Genomic DNA, 17,853 nt, shown 5'->3' with positions numbered 1-17,853 from the left:
TTTTCATCATCTTCACCGTTTTCCACCATTTTCCACCAGATGTACCCAGATGCACTTCCACCCACTCCCACCCACTTCCATGGCCACTTTTCATCATCTTCACCATTTTCCACCAGATGCACCCAGGTGCACTCCCACCCACTCCCACACACTTCCATGGCCACTTTTCATCATCTTCACCATTTTCCACCAGATGCACCCAGGTGCACTCCCACCCACTTCTGACCACTGCACTCACTTCCATGGCCACTTTTCATCATCTTCACCATCTTCCACCAGGTGCACCCAGGTGCACTTCCACCCACTTCTGACCACTCCACACACTTCCATGGCCACTTTTCATCATCTTCACCATTTTCCACCAGATGCACCCAGGTGCACTTCCACCCACTTCCACCCACTCCACCCACTTCCATGGCCACTTTTCATCATCTTCACCATTTTCCACCAGATGCACCCAGGTGCACTTCCACCCACTTCCACCCACTCCACCCACTTCCATGGCCACTTTTCATCATCTTCACCATTTTCCACCAGATGCACCCAGGTGCACTTCCACCCACTTCCACCCACTCCACCCACTTCCATGGCCACTTTTCATCATCTTCACCATTTTCCACCAGATGCACCCAGGTGCACTCCCACCCACTTCTGACCACTCCCACCCACTTCCATGGCCACTTTTCATCATCTTCACCGTTTTCCACCATTTTCCACCAGATGTACCCAGATGCACTTCCACCCACTCCCACCCACTTCCATGGCCACTTTTCATCATCTTCACCGTTTTCCACCATTTTCCACCAGATGTACCCAGATGCACTTCCACCCACTCCCACCCACTTCCATGGCCACTTTTCATCATCTTCACCGTTTTCCACCATTTTCCACCAGATGTACCCAGATGCACTTCCACCCACTCCCACCCACTTCCATGGCCACTTTTCATCATCTTCACCGTTTTCCACCATTTTCCACCAGATGCACCCAGGTGCACTCTCACCCACTTCTGACCACTCCACCCACTTCCATGGCCACTTTTCATCATCTTCACCATTTTCCACCAGATGCACCAGATGCACTCCCACCCACTTCTGACCACTCCACACACTTCCATGGCCACTTTTCATCATCTTCACCATTTTCCACCAGATGCACCCATGTGCACTCCCACCCACTTCCACCCACTTTTCATCATCTTCACCATTTTCCACCATTTTCCACCAGATGCACCCAGGTGCACTCCCACCCACTTCTGACCACTCCATCCACTTCCATGGCCACTTTTCATCATCTTCACCATTTTCCACCAGATGCACCCATGTGCACTCCCACCCACTTCCACCCACTTTTCATCATCTTCACCATTTTCCACCATCTTCCACCAGATGCACCCAGGTGCACTCCCACCCACTCCCATCCACTTCCATGGCCACTTTTCATCATCTTCACCATTTTCCACCAGATGCACCCAGGTGCACTCCCACCCACTTCTGACCACTCCACTCACTTCCATGGCCACTTTTCATCATCTTCATCATCTTCCACCATTTTCCACCAGATGCACCCAGGTGCACTCCCACCCACTTCCACCCACTCCACACACTTCCATGGCCACTTTTCATCATCTTCATCATCTTCCACCATTTTCCACCAGATGCACCCAGGTGCACTCCCACCCACTTCTGACCAGTTCCACCCACTTCCACGGCCACTTTTCATCATCTTCACCATTTTCCACCAGATGCACCCATGTGCACTCCCACCCACTCCCACCCACTTCCATGCCCACTTTTCATCATCTTCACCATTTTCCACCAGATGCACCCATGTGCACTCCCACCCACTTCCACCCACTCCACACACTTCCATGGCCACTTTTCATCATCTTCACCATTTTCCACCATTTTCCACCCAGGTGCACCCATGTGCACTCCCACCCACTTCCACCCACTCCACCCACTTCCATGCCCACTTTTCTCAATTTTCACCATCTTCACCAGATGCACCCAGGTGCACTCTCACCCACTCCCACCCACTTCTGACCACTCCACTCACTTCCATGGCCACTTTTCATCATCTTCACCATTTTCCACCAGATGCACCCAGGTGCACTCCCACCCACTCCACACACTTCCATGGCCACTTTTCATCATCTTCCATCATCTTCCACCATTTTCCACCAGATGCACCCAGGTGCACTCTCACCCACTCCCACCCACTTCTGACCACTCCACTCACTTCCATGGCCACTTTTCATCATCTTCATCATTTTCCACCATTTTCCACCAGATGCACCCAGGTGCACTCTCACCCACTCCCACCCACTTCTGACCACTCCACTCACTTCCATGGCCACTTTTCATCATCTTCACCATTTTCCACCAGATGCACCCAGGTGCACCCCCACCCACTTCTGACCACTCCACTCACTTCCATGGCCACTTTTCATCATCTTCATCATTTTCCACCATTTTCCACCAGATGCACCCAGGTGCACTCCCACCCACTTCCACCCACTCCACACACTTCCATGGCCACTTTTCATCATCTTCATCATCTTCCACCAGATGCACCCATGTCCACTCCCACCCACTCCCACCCACTTCCATGCCCACTTTTCATCATCTTCACCATTTTCCACCAGATGCACCCAGGTGCACCCCCACCCACTTCTGACCACTCCACCCACTTCCATGGCCACTTTTCATCATCTTCACCATTTTCCACCAGATGCACCCATGTGCACTCCCACCCACTCCCACACACTTCCATGGCCACTTTTCATCATCTTCACCATTTTCCACCAGATGCACCCAGGTGCACCCCCACCCACTTCTGACCACTCCACACACTTCCATGGCCACTTTTCATCATCTTCACCATTTTCCACCAGATGCACCCAGGTGCACCCCCACCCACTTCTGACCACTCCACACACTTCCATGGCCACTTTTCATCATCTTCACCATTTTCCACCAGATGCACCCATGTCCACTCCCACCCACTTCCATGCCCACTTTTCATCATCTTCACCATTTTCCACCAGATGCACCCATGTCCACTCCCACCCACTCCCACCCACTTCCATGCCCACTTTTCATCATCTTCACCATTTTGCACCAGATGCACCCAGGTGCACTTCCACCCACTCCACCCACATGCACCCATTGCAGTTGCATCCATGTTCAAATGCACCCACATGCTCCTACTTATTTTTAAAATGACTATAATTTATAATAAACTCAGATTTATTTTTGCCAGCACGAGGCTTCGAACTTGCGTCTTTCTTAAACTAATATGACGCCTCTACCACCTGAGCTACCATTGCTACATTATATTGGGTATCTAAGTGTCGACTTATACTAAGTCTTTCTGAAAAAGAACCTGCGAATTATAAGGATTAATTTTGATCAATGAAATTACGAAATTTTAATAGATCTGTTATTAACATTAGATTTGAAAAGTGATTTTATTTCACCACAGTTATGATAAATGTTACCATATACCCTGTATTAATTTTGATCAATGAAATTACGTAATTTTAACAAATCTGTTTTTAACCTTAGTTTTGAACAGTAATTTTATTTCACTACATGCACCCTCTGCCACCCACTCCCACCCACTTCTACCCACTCCCACCCACTCCCACCCACTTCTGACCACTCCACCCACTTCCATGGCCACTTTTCATCATCTTCACCATTTTCCACCAGATGCACCCAGGTGCACTCCCACCCACTTCTGACCACTCCACCCACTTCCATGGCCACTTTTCATCATCTTCACCGTTTTCCACCATTTTCCACCAGATGCACCCAGGTGCACTCCCACCCACTTCCACCCACTCCCACCCACTTCCATGGCCACTTTTCATCATCTTCACCATCTTCCACCAGGTGCACCCAGGTGCACTCCCACCCACTTCCACCCACTCCACACACTTCCATGGCCACTTTTCATCATCTTCACCATTTTCCACCAGATGCACCCAGGTGCACTCCCACCCACTTCTGACCACTCCACACACTTCATGGCCACTTTTCATCATCTTCCACCATTTTCCACCAGATGCACCCAGGTGCACTCCCACCCACTCCCACCCACTTCTGACCACTCCACTCACTTTCATGGCCACTTTTCATCATCTTCACCATTTTCCACCAGATGCACCCAGGTGCACTCCCACCCACTTCCACCCACTCCACACACTTCCATGGCCACTTTTCATCATCTTCATCATCTTCCACCAGATGCACCCATGTCCACTCCCACCCACTCCCACCCACTTCCATGCCCACTTTTCATCATCTTCACCATTTTCCACCAGATGCACCCATGTGCACTCCCACCCACTCCCACACACTTCCATGGCCACTTTTCATCATCTTCACCATTTTCCACCAGATGCACCCAGGTGCACTCCCACCCACTTCTGACCACTCCACCCACTTCCATGGCCACTTTTCATCATCTTCACCGTTTTCCACCATTTTCCACCAGATGCACCCAGGTGCACTCCCACCCACTTCCACCCACTCCCACCCACTTCCATGGCCACTTTTCATCATCTTCACCATTTTCCCCCAGATGCACCCAGGTGCACTCCCACCCACTTCTGACCACTCCACCCACTTCCATGTCCACTTTTCATCATCTTCACCGTTTTCCACCATTTTCCACCAGATGTACCCAGATGCACTTCCACCCACTCCCACCCACTTCCATGGCCACTTTTCATCATCTTCACCGTTTTCCACCATTTTCCACCAGATGCACCCAGGTGCACTCCCACCCACTTCTGACCACTCCACCCACTTCCATGACCACTTTTCATCATCTTCACCATCTTCCACCAGATGCACCCAGGTGCACTCCCACCCACTTCTGACCACTCCACCCACTTCCATGGCCACTTTTCATCATCTTCACCATTTTCCACCAGATGCACCCAGATGCACTCCCACCCACTTCTGACCACTCCCACCCACTTCCATGGCCACTTTTCATCATCTTCACCATTTTCTACCAGATGCACCCAGGTGCACTCCCACCCACTTCTGACCACTCCACCCACTTCCATGGCCACTTTTCATCATCTTCACCATTTTCCACCAGATGCACCCAGATGCACTCCCACCCACTTCTGACCACTCCCACCCACTTCCATGGCCACTTTTCATCATCTTCACCATTTTCTACCAGATGCACCCAGGTGCACTCCCACCCACTTCTGACCACTCCACCCACTTCCATGGCCACTTTTCATCATCTTCACCATTTTCCACCAGATGCACCCAGGTGCACTCCCACCCACCTCCACCCACATGCACCCACTGCAGTTGCATCCATGTTCAAATGCACTCAGATGCAACTACTTATTTTTAAAATGATTTTAATTTATAATAAATTCAGATTTATTTTTGCCAGCACCAGGCTTCGAACTTGCGTCTTTCTTAAACTAATATGACGCCTCTACCACCTAAGCTATCATTGCTACATTATATTGGGTATCTAAGTGTCGACTTATACTAAGCCTTTCCGAAAAAGAACCTGCGAATTATAAGGATTAATTTTGATCAATGAAATTACGAAATTTTAACAGTTCTGTTATTAACATTAGATTTGAAAAGTGATTTTATTTCACCACAGTAATGAATAAATGTTACCATGTACCCTGTATTAATTTTGATCAATGAAATTACGAAATTTTAACAGTTCTGTTATTAACATTAGTTTTGAATAATGATTTTATTTCACTACATGCACCCTCTGCCACCCACTCCCACCCACTCCCACCCACTTCCATGGCCGCTTTTCATCATCTTCACCATTTTCCACCATTTTCCACCAGGTGCACCCAGGTGCACTCCCACCCACTTCCACCCACTCCACACACTTCCATGGCCACTTTTCATCATCTTCATCATCTTCCACCAGATGCACCCAGGTGCACTCTCACCCACTTCTGACCACTCCACACACTTCATGGCCACTTTTCATCATCTTCACCATTTTCCACCAGATGCACCCAGGTGCACTCCCACCCACTTCCACCCACTCCACACACTTCCATGGCCACTTTTCATCATCTTCACCATCTTCCACCAGGTGCACCCAGGTGCACTCCCACCCACTTCCACCCACTCCACACACTTCCATGGCCACTTTTCATCATCTTCACCATTTTCCACCAGATGCACCCAGGTGCACTCCCACCCACTTCTGACCACTCCACACACTTCATGGCCACTTTTCATCATCTTCCACCATTTTCTACCAGATGCACCCAGGTGCACTCCCACCCACTCCCACCCACTTCCATGGCCACTTTTCATCATCTTCACCGTTTTCCACCATTTTCCACCAGATGCACCCAGGTGCACTCCCACCCACTTCCATGGCCACTTTTCATCATCTTCACCGTTTTCCACCATTTTCCACCAGATGCACCCAGGTGCACTCCCACCCACTTCCACCCACTCCCACCCACTTCCATGGCCACTTTTCATCATCTTCACCATCTTCCACCAGGTGCACCCAGGTGCACTCCCACCCACTTCCACCCACTCCACACACTTCCATGGCCACTTTTCATCATCTTCACCATTTTCCACCAGATGCACCCAGGTGCACTCCCACCCACTTCTGACCACTCCACACACTTCATGGCCACTTTTCATCATCTTCCACCATTTTCCACCAGATGCACCCAGGTGCACTCCCACCCACTCCCACCCACTTCTGACCACTCCACTCACTTTCATGGCCACTTTTCATCATCTTCACCATTTTCCACCATTTTCCACCAGATGTACCCAGATGCACTTCCACCCACTCCCACCCACTTCCATGGCCACTTTTCATCATCTTCACCGTTTTCCACCATTTTCCACCAGATGTACCCAGATGCACTTCCACCCACTCCCACCCACTTCCATGGCCACTTTTCATCATCTTCACCGTTTTCCACCATTTTCCACCAGATGCACCCAGGTGCACTCCCACCCACTTCCACCCACTCCCACCCACTTCCATGGCCACTTTTCATCATCTTCACCATCTTCCACCAGGTGCACCCAGGTGCACTCCCACCCACTTCTGACCACTCCACACACTTCATGGCCACTTTTCATCATCTTCCACCATTTTCCACCAGATGCACCCAGGTGCACTCCCACCCACTCCCACCCACTTCTGACCACTCCACTCACTTTCATGGCCACTTTTCATCATCTTCACCGTTTTCCACCATTTTCCACCAGATGTACCCAGATGCACTTCCACCCACTCCCACCCACTTCCATGGCCACTTTTCATCATCTTCACCGTTTTCCACCATTTTCCACCAGATGTACCCAGATGCACTTCCACCCACTCCCACCCACTTCCATGGCCACTTTTCATCATCTTCACCGTTTTCCACCATTTTCCACCAGATGCACCCAGGTGCACTCTCACCCACTTCTGACCACTCCACCCACTTCCATGGCCACTTTTCATCATCTTCACCATTTTCCACCAGATGCACCAGATGCACTCCCACCCACTTCTGACCACTCCACACACTTCCATGGCCACTTTTCATCATCTTCACCATTTTCCACCAGATGCACCCATGTGCACTCCCACCCACTTCCACCCACTTTTCATCATCTTCACCATTTTCCACCATTTTCCACCAGATGCACCCAGGTGCACTCCCACCCACTTCTGACCACTCCATCCACTTCCATGGCCACTTTTCATCATCTTCACCATTTTCCACCAGATGCACCCATGTGCACTCCCACCCACTTCCACCCACTTTTCATCATCTTCACCATTTTCCACCATCTTCCACCAGATGCACCCAGGTGCACTCCCACCCACTCCCATCCACTTCCATGGCCACTTTTCATCATCTTCACCATTTTCCACCAGATGCACCCAGGTGCACTCCCACCCACTTCTGACCACTCCACTCACTTCCATGGCCACTTTTCATCATCTTCATCATCTTCCACCATTTTCCACCAGATGCACCCAGGTGCACTCCCACCCACTTCCACCCACTCCACACACTTCCATGGCCACTTTTCATCATCTTCATCATCTTCCACCATTTTCCACCAGATGCACCCAGGTGCACTCCCACCCACTTCTGACCAGTTCCACCCACTTCCACGGCCACTTTTCATCATCTTCACCATTTTCCACCAGATGCACCCATGTGCACTCCCACCCACTCCCACCCACTTCCATGCCCACTTTTCATCATCTTCACCATTTTCCACCAGATGCACCCATGTGCACTCCCACCCACTTCCACCCACTCCACACACTTCCATGGCCACTTTTCATCATCTTCACCATTTTCCACCATTTTCCACCCAGGTGCACCCATGTGCACTCCCACCCACTTCCACCCACTCCACCCACTTCCATGCCCACTTTTCTCAATTTTCACCATCTTCACCAGATGCACCCAGGTGCACTCTCACCCACTCCCACCCACTTCTGACCACTCCACTCACTTCCATGGCCACTTTTCATCATCTTCACCATTTTCCACCAGATGCACCCAGGTGCACTCCCACCCACTCCACACACTTCCATGGCCACTTTTCATCATCTTCCATCATCTTCCACCATTTTCCACCAGATGCACCCAGGTGCACTCTCACCCACTCCCACCCACTTCTGACCACTCCACTCACTTCCATGGCCACTTTTCATCATCTTCATCATTTTCCACCATTTTCCACCAGATGCACCCAGGTGCACTCTCACCCACTCCCACCCACTTCTGACCACTCCACTCACTTCCATGGCCACTTTTCATCATCTTCACCATTTTCCACCAGATGCACCCAGGTGCACCCCCACCCACTTCTGACCACTCCACTCACTTCCATGGCCACTTTTCATCATCTTCATCATTTTCCACCATTTTCCACCAGATGCACCCAGGTGCACTCCCACCCACTTCCACCCACTCCACACACTTCCATGGCCACTTTTCATCATCTTCATCATCTTCCACCAGATGCACCCATGTCCACTCCCACCCACTCCCACCCACTTCCATGCCCACTTTTCATCATCTTCACCATTTTCCACCAGATGCACCCAGGTGCACCCCCACCCACTTCTGACCACTCCACCCACTTCCATGGCCACTTTTCATCATCTTCACCATTTTCCACCAGATGCACCCATGTGCACTCCCACCCACTCCCACACACTTCCATGGCCACTTTTCATCATCTTCACCATTTTCCACCAGATGCACCCAGGTGCACCCCCACCCACTTCTGACCACTCCACACACTTCCATGGCCACTTTTCATCATCTTCACCATTTTCCACCAGATGCACCCAGGTGCACCCCCACCCACTTCTGACCACTCCACACACTTCCATGGCCACTTTTCATCATCTTCACCATTTTCCACCAGATGCACCCATGTCCACTCCCACCCACTTCCATGCCCACTTTTCATCATCTTCACCATTTTCCACCAGATGCACCCATGTCCACTCCCACCCACTCCCACCCACTTCCATGCCCACTTTTCATCATCTTCACCATTTTGCACCAGATGCACCCAGGTGCACTTCCACCCACTCCACCCACATGCACCCATTGCAGTTGCATCCATGTTCAAATGCACCCACATGCTCCTACTTATTTTTAAAATGACTATAATTTATAATAAACTCAGATTTATTTTTGCCAGCACGAGGCTTCGAACTTGCGTCTTTCTTAAACTAATATGACGCCTCTACCACCTGAGCTACCATTGCTACATTATATTGGGTATCTAAGTGTCGACTTATACTAAGTCTTTCTGAAAAAGAACCTGCGAATTATAAGGATTAATTTTGATCAATGAAATTACGAAATTTTAATAGATCTGTTATTAACATTAGATTTGAAAAGTGATTTTATTTCACCACAGTTATGATAAATGTTACCATATACCCTGTATTAATTTTGATCAATGAAATTACGTAATTTTAACAAATCTGTTTTTAACCTTAGTTTTGAACAGTAATTTTATTTCACTACATGCACCCTCTGCCACCCACTCCCACCCACTTCTACCCACTCCCACCCACTCCCACCCACTTCTGACCACTCCACCCACTTCCATGGCCACTTTTCATCATCTTCACCATTTTCCACCAGATGCACCCAGGTGCACTCCCACCCACTTCTGACCACTCCACCCACTTCCATGGCCACTTTTCATCATCTTCACCGTTTTCCACCATTTTCCACCAGATGCACCCAGGTGCACTCCCACCCACTTCCACCCACTCCCACCCACTTCCATGGCCACTTTTCATCATCTTCACCATCTTCCACCAGGTGCACCCAGGTGCACTCCCACCCACTTCCACCCACTCCACACACTTCCATGGCCACTTTTCATCATCTTCACCATTTTCCACCAGATGCACCCAGGTGCACTCCCACCCACTTCTGACCACTCCACACACTTCATGGCCACTTTTCATCATCTTCACCATTTTCTACCAGATGCACCCAGGTGCACTCCCACCCACTTCTGACCACTCCCACCCACTTCTGACCACTCCACCCACTTCCACCCACTTCCATGGCCACTTTTCATCATCTTCACCATTTTCCACCAGATGCACCCAGGTGCACTCCCACCCACTTCTGACCACTCCCACCCACTTCCATGGCCACTTTTCATCATCTTCACCGTTTTCCACCATTTTCCACCAGATGTACCCAGATGCACTTCCACCCACTCCCACCCACTTCCATGGCCACTTTTCATCATCTTCACCGTTTTCCACCATTTTCCACCAGATGTACCCAGATGCACTTCCACCCACTCCCACCCACTTCCATGGCCACTTTTCATCATCTTCACCGTTTTCCACCATTTTCCACCAGATGTACCCAGATGCACTTCCACCCACTCCCACCCACTTCCATGGCCACTTTTCATCATCTTCACCGTTTTCCACCATTTTCCACCAGATGCACCCAGGTGCACTCTCACCCACTTCTGACCACTCCACCCACTTCCATGGCCACTTTTCATCATCTTCACCATTTTCCACCAGATGCACCAGATGCACTCCCACCCACTTCTGACCACTCCACACACTTCCATGGCCACTTTTCATCATCTTCACCATTTTCCACCAGATGCACCCATGTGCACTCCCACCCACTTCCACCCACTTTTCATCATCTTCACCATTTTCCACCATTTTCCACCAGATGCACCCAGGTGCACTCCCACCCACTTCTGACCACTCCATCCACTTCCATGGCCACTTTTCATCATCTTCACCATTTTCCACCAGATGCACCCATGTGCACTCCCACCCACTTCCACCCACTTTTCATCATCTTCACCATTTTCCACCATCTTCCACCAGATGCACCCAGGTGCACTCCCACCCACTCCCATCCACTTCCATGGCCACTTTTCATCATCTTCACCATTTTCCACCAGATGCACCCAGGTGCACTCCCACCCACTTCTGACCACTCCACTCACTTCCATGGCCACTTTTCATCATCTTCATCATCTTCCACCATTTTCCACCAGATGCACCCAGGTGCACTCCCACCCACTTCCACCCACTCCACACACTTCCATGGCCACTTTTCATCATCTTCACCATCTTCCACCAGGTGCACCCAGGTGCACTTCCACCCACTTCTGACCACTCCACACACTTCCATGGCCACTTTTCATCATCTTCACCATTTTCCACCAGATGCACCCAGGTGCACTTCCACCCACTTCCACCCACTCCACCCACTTCCATGGCCACTTTTCATCATCTTCACCATTTTCCACCAGATGCACCCAGGTGCACTTCCACCCACTTCCACCCACTCCACCCACTTCCATGGCCACTTTTCATCATCTTCACCATTTTCCACCAGATGCACCCAGGTGCACTCCCACCCACTTCTGACCACTCCCACCCACTTCCATGGCCACTTTTCATCATCTTCACCGTTTTCCACCATTTTCCACCAGATGTACCCAGATGCACTTCCACCCACTCCCACCCACTTCCATGGCCACTTTTCATCATCTTCACCGTTTTCCACCATTTTCCACCAGATGTACCCAGATGCACTTCCACCCACTCCCACCCACTTCCATGGCCACTTTTCATCATCTTCACCGTTTTCCACCATTTTCCACCAGATGTACCCAGATGCACTTCCACCCACTCCCACCCACTTCCATGGCCACTTTTCATCATCTTCACCGTTTTCCACCATTTTCCACCAGATGTACCCAGATGCACTTCCACCCACTCCCACCCACTTCCATGGCCACTTTTCATCATCTTCACCGTTTTCCACCATTTTCCACCAGATGTACCCAGATGCACTTCCACCCACTCCCACCCACTTCCATGGCCACTTTTCATCATCTTCACCGTTTTCCACCATTTTCCACCAGATGTACCCAGATGCACTTCCACCCACTCCCACCCACTTCCATGGCCACTTTTCATCATCTTCACCGTTTTCCACCATTTTCCACCAGATGTACCCAGATGCACTTCCACCCACTCCCACCCACTTCCATGGCCACTTTTCATCATCTTCACCGTTTTCCACCATTTTCCACCAGATGTACCCAGATGCACTTCCACCCACTCCCACCCACTTCCATGGCCACTTTTCATCATCTTCACCGTTTTCCACCATTTTCCACCAGATGTACCCAGATGCACTTCCACCCACTCCCACCCACTTCCATGGCCACTTTTCATCATCTTCACCGTTTTCCACCATTTTCCACCAGATGTACCCAGATGCACTTCCACCCACTCCCACCCACTTCCATGGCCACTTTTCATCATCTTCACCGTTTTCCACCATTTTCCACCAGATGTACCCAGATGCACTTCCACCCACTCCCACCCACTTCCATGGCCACTTTTCATCATCTTCACCGTTTTCCACCATTTTCCACCAGATGTACCCAGATGCACTTCCACCCACTCCCACCCACTTCCATGGCCACTTTTCATCATCTTCACCGTTTTCCACCATTTTCCACCAGATGTACCCAGATGCACTTCCACCCACTCCCACCCACTTCCATGGCCACTTTTCATCATCTTCACCGTTTTCCACCATTTTCCACCAGATGTACCCAGATGCACTTCCACCCACTCCCACCCACTTCCATGGCCACTTTTCATCATCTTCACCGTTTTCCACCATTTTCCACCAGATGTACCCAGATGCACTTCCACCCACTCCCACCCACTTCCATGGCCACTTTTCATCATCTTCACCGTTTTCCACCATTTTCCACCAGATGTACCCAGATGCACTTCCACCCACTCCCACCCACTTCCATGGCCACTTTTCATCATCTTCACCGTTTTCCACCATTTTCCACCAGATGTACCCAGATGCACTTCCACCCACTCCCACCCACTTCCATGGCCACTTTTCATCATCTTCACCGTTTTCCACCATTTTCCACCAGATGTACCCAGATGCACTTCCACCCACTCCCACCCACTTCCATGGCCACTTTTCATCATCTTCACCGTTTTCCACCATTTTCCACCAGATGTACCCAGATGCACTTCCACCCACTCCCACCCACTTCCATGGCCACTTTTCATCATCTTCACCGTTTTCCACCATTTTCCACCAGATGTACCCAGATGCACTTCCACCCACTCCCACCCACTTCCATGGCCACTTTTCATCATCTTCACCGTTTTCCACCATTTTCCACCAGATGTACCCAGATGCACTTCCACCCACTCCCACCCACTTCCATGGCCACTTTTCATCATCTTCACCGTTTTCCACCATTTTCCACCAGATGTACCCAGATGCACTTCCACCCACTCCCACCCACTTCCATGGCCACTTTTCATCATCTTCACCGTTTTCCACCATTTTCCACCAGATGTACCCAGATGCACTTCCACCCACTCCCACCCACTTCCATGGCCACTTTTCATCATCTTCACCGTTTTCCACCATTTTCCACCAGATGTACCCAGATGCACTTCCACCCACTCCCACCCACTTCCATGGCCACTTTTCATCATCTTCACCGTTTTCCACCATTTTCCACCAGATGTACCCAGATGCACTTCCACCCACTCCCACCCACTTCCATGGCCACTTTTCATCATCTTCACCGTTTTCCACCATTTTCCACCAGATGTACCCAGATGCACTTCCACCCACTCCCACCCACTTCCATGGCCACTTTTCATCATCTTCACCGTTTTCCACCATTTTCCACCAGATGTACCCAGATGCACTTCCACCCACTCCCACCCACTTCCATGGCCACTTTTCATCATCTTCACCGTTTTCCACCATTTTCCACCAGATGTACCCAGATGCACTTCCACCCACTCCCACCCACTTCCATGGCCACTTTTCATCATCTTCACCGTTTTCCACCATTTTCCACCAGATGTACCCAGATGCACTTCCACCCACTCCCACCCACTTCCATGGCCACTTTTCATCATCTTCACCGTTTTCCACCATTTTCCACCAGATGTACCCAGATGCACTTCCACCCACTCCCACCCACTTCCATGGCCACTTTTCATCATCTTCACCGTTTTCCACCATTTTCCACCAGATGTACCCAGATGCACTTCCACCCACTCCCACCCACTTCCATGGCCACTTTTCATCATCTTCACCGTTTTCCACCATTTTCCACCAGATGTACCCAGATGCACTTCCACCCACTCCCACCCACTTCCATGGCCACTTTTCATCATCTTCACCGTTTTCCACCATTTTCCACCAGATGTACCCAGATGCACTTCCACCCACTCCCACCCACTTCCATGGCCACTTTTCATCATCTTCACCGTTTTCCACCATTTTCCACCAGATGTACCCAGATGCACTTCCACCCACTCCCACCCACTTCCATGGCCACTTTTCATCATCTTCACCGTTTTCCACCATTTTCCACCAGATGCACCCAGGTGCACTCTCACCCACTTCTGACCACTCCACCCACTTCCATGGCCACTTTTCATCATCTTCACCATTTTCCACCAGATGCACCAGATGCACTCCCACCCACTTCTGACCACTCCACACACTTCCATGGCCACTTTTCATCATCTTCACCATTTTCCACCAGATGCACCCAGGTGCACTCCCACCCACTTCTGACCACTCCACCCACTTCCATGCCCACTTTTCATCATCTTCACCGTTTTTCACCAGATGCACCCATGTGCACTCCCACCCACTTCCACCCACTCCACACACTTCCATGGCCACTTTTCATCATCTTCACCATCTTCCACCAGATGCACCCAGGTGCACTCCCACCCACTTCCACCCACTCCACACACTTCCATGGCCACTTTTCATCATCTTCACCATTTTCCACCAGATGCACCCATGTGCACTTCCACCCACTTCCACCCACTCCACCCACTTCCATGGCCACTTTTCATCATCTTCACCATTTTCCACCAGATGCACCCAGGTGCACTCCCACCCACTTCTGACCACTCCCACCCACTTCCATGGCCACTTTTCATCATCTTCACCGTTTTCCACCATTTTCCACCAGATGTACCCAGATGCACTTCCACCCACTCCCACCCACTTCCATGGCCACTTTTCATCATCTTCACCGTTTTCCACCATTTTCCACCAGATGTACCCAGATGCACTTCCACCCACTCCCACCCACTTCCATGGCCACTTTTCATCATCTTCACCGTTTTCCACCATTTTCCACCAGATGCACCCAGGTGCACTCTCACCCACTTCTGACCACTCCACCCACTTCCATGGCCACTTTTCATCATCTTCACCATTTTCCACCAGATGCACCCAGGTGCACTCTCACCCACTTCTGACCACTCCACCCACTTCCATGGCCACTTTTCATCATCTTCACCATCTTCCACCAGATGCACCCAGGTGCACTCCCACCCACTTCCACCCACTCCACACACTTCCATGGCCACTTTTCATCATCTTCACCATTTTCCACCAGATGCACCCATGTGCACTCCCACCCACTTCTGACCACTCCACCCACTTCCATGGCCACTTTTCATCATCTTCACCATTTTCCACCAGATGCACCCAGGTGCACTCCCACCCACTTCCATGGCCACTTTTCATCATCTTCACCATTTTCCACCAGATGCACCCAGGTGCACTTCCACCCACTTCCACCCACTCCACCCACTTCCATGGCCACTTTTCATCATCTTCACCATTTTCCACCAGATGCACCCAGGTGCACTCCCACCCACTTCTGACCACTCCCACCCACTTCTGACCACTCCACCCACTTCCACCCACTTCCACCCGCTACCACCCACTCCCACCCATTCAGTTGCTTCCATGTTCTCATGCACCCACATGCACCCTCTTCCATGTCCACTTTTCACCATTTTTCACATGCACCCACCACCACCCACTGCCTCCCACATGCACCCACTGCAGTTGCATCCATGTTCAGATGCACCCAAATGATTTTACTTATTTTTAAAATGATTTTAATTTATAATAAACTCAGATTTATTTTTGCCAGCACCAGGCTTCGAACTTGCGTCTTTCTTAAACTAATATGACGCCTCTACCACCTAAGCTATCATTGCTACATTATATTGGGTATCTAAGTGTCGACTTATACTAAGTCTTTCTGAAAAAGAACCTGCGAATTATAAGGATTCATTTTGATCAATGAAATTACGAAATTTTAACAGATCTGTTATTAACATTAGTTTTGAACAATGATTTTATTTCACCACAGTTATGATAAATGTTACCATGCACCCTGTATTAATTTTGATCAATGAAATTACGTAATTTTAACAGATCTGTTTTTAACTTTAGTTTTGAACAGTAATTTTATTTCACTACATGCACCCTCTGCCACCCACTCCCACCCACTCCCACCCACTTCCATGGCCACTTTTCATCATCTTCACCATTTTCCACCAGATGCACCCAGGTGCACTTCCACCCACTTCCACCCACTCCACCCACTTCCATGGCCACTTTTCATCATCTTCACCGTTTTCCACCATTTTCCACCAGATGTACCCAGATGCACTTCCACCCACTCCCACCCACTTCCATGGCCACTTTTCATCATCTTCACCATTTTCCACCAGATGCACCCAGGTGCACTCCCACCCACTCCCACACACTTCCATGGCCACTTTTCATCATCTTCACCATTTTCCACCAGATGCACCCAGGTGCACTCCCACCCACTTCTGACCACTGCACTCACTTCCATGGCCACTTTTCATCATCTTCACCATCTTCCACCAGGTGCACCCAGGTGCACTTCCACCCACTTCTGACCACTCCACACACTTCCATGGCCACTTTTCATCATCTTCACCATTTTCCACCAGATGCACCCAGGTGCACTTCCACCCACTTCCACCCACTCCACCCACTTCCATGGCCACTTTTCATCATCTTCACCATTTTCCACCAGATGCACCCAGGTGCACTTCCACCCACTTCCACCCACTCCACCCACTTCCATGGCCACTTTTCATCATCTTCACCATTTTCCACCAGATGCACCCAGGTGCACTCCCACCCACTTCTGACCACTCCCACCCACTTCCATGGCCACTTTTCATCATCTTCACCGTTTTCCACCATTTTCCACCAGATGTACCCAGATGCACTTCCACCCACTCCCACCCACTTCCATGGCCACTTTTCATCATCTTCACCATTTTCCACCAGATGCACCCAGGTGCACTCCCACCCACTCCCACACACTTCCATGGCCACTTTTCATCATCTTCACCATTTTCCACCAGATGCACCCAGGTGCACTCCCACCC

Source organism: Anastrepha ludens, chromosome 2 (assembly GCF_028408465.1).
Source record: "Anastrepha ludens isolate Willacy chromosome 2, idAnaLude1.1, whole genome shotgun sequence".
Lineage (NCBI taxonomy): Eukaryota > Metazoa > Arthropoda > Insecta > Diptera > Tephritidae > Anastrepha > Anastrepha ludens.
Note: the sequence above shows the minus strand (reverse complement) of the source record.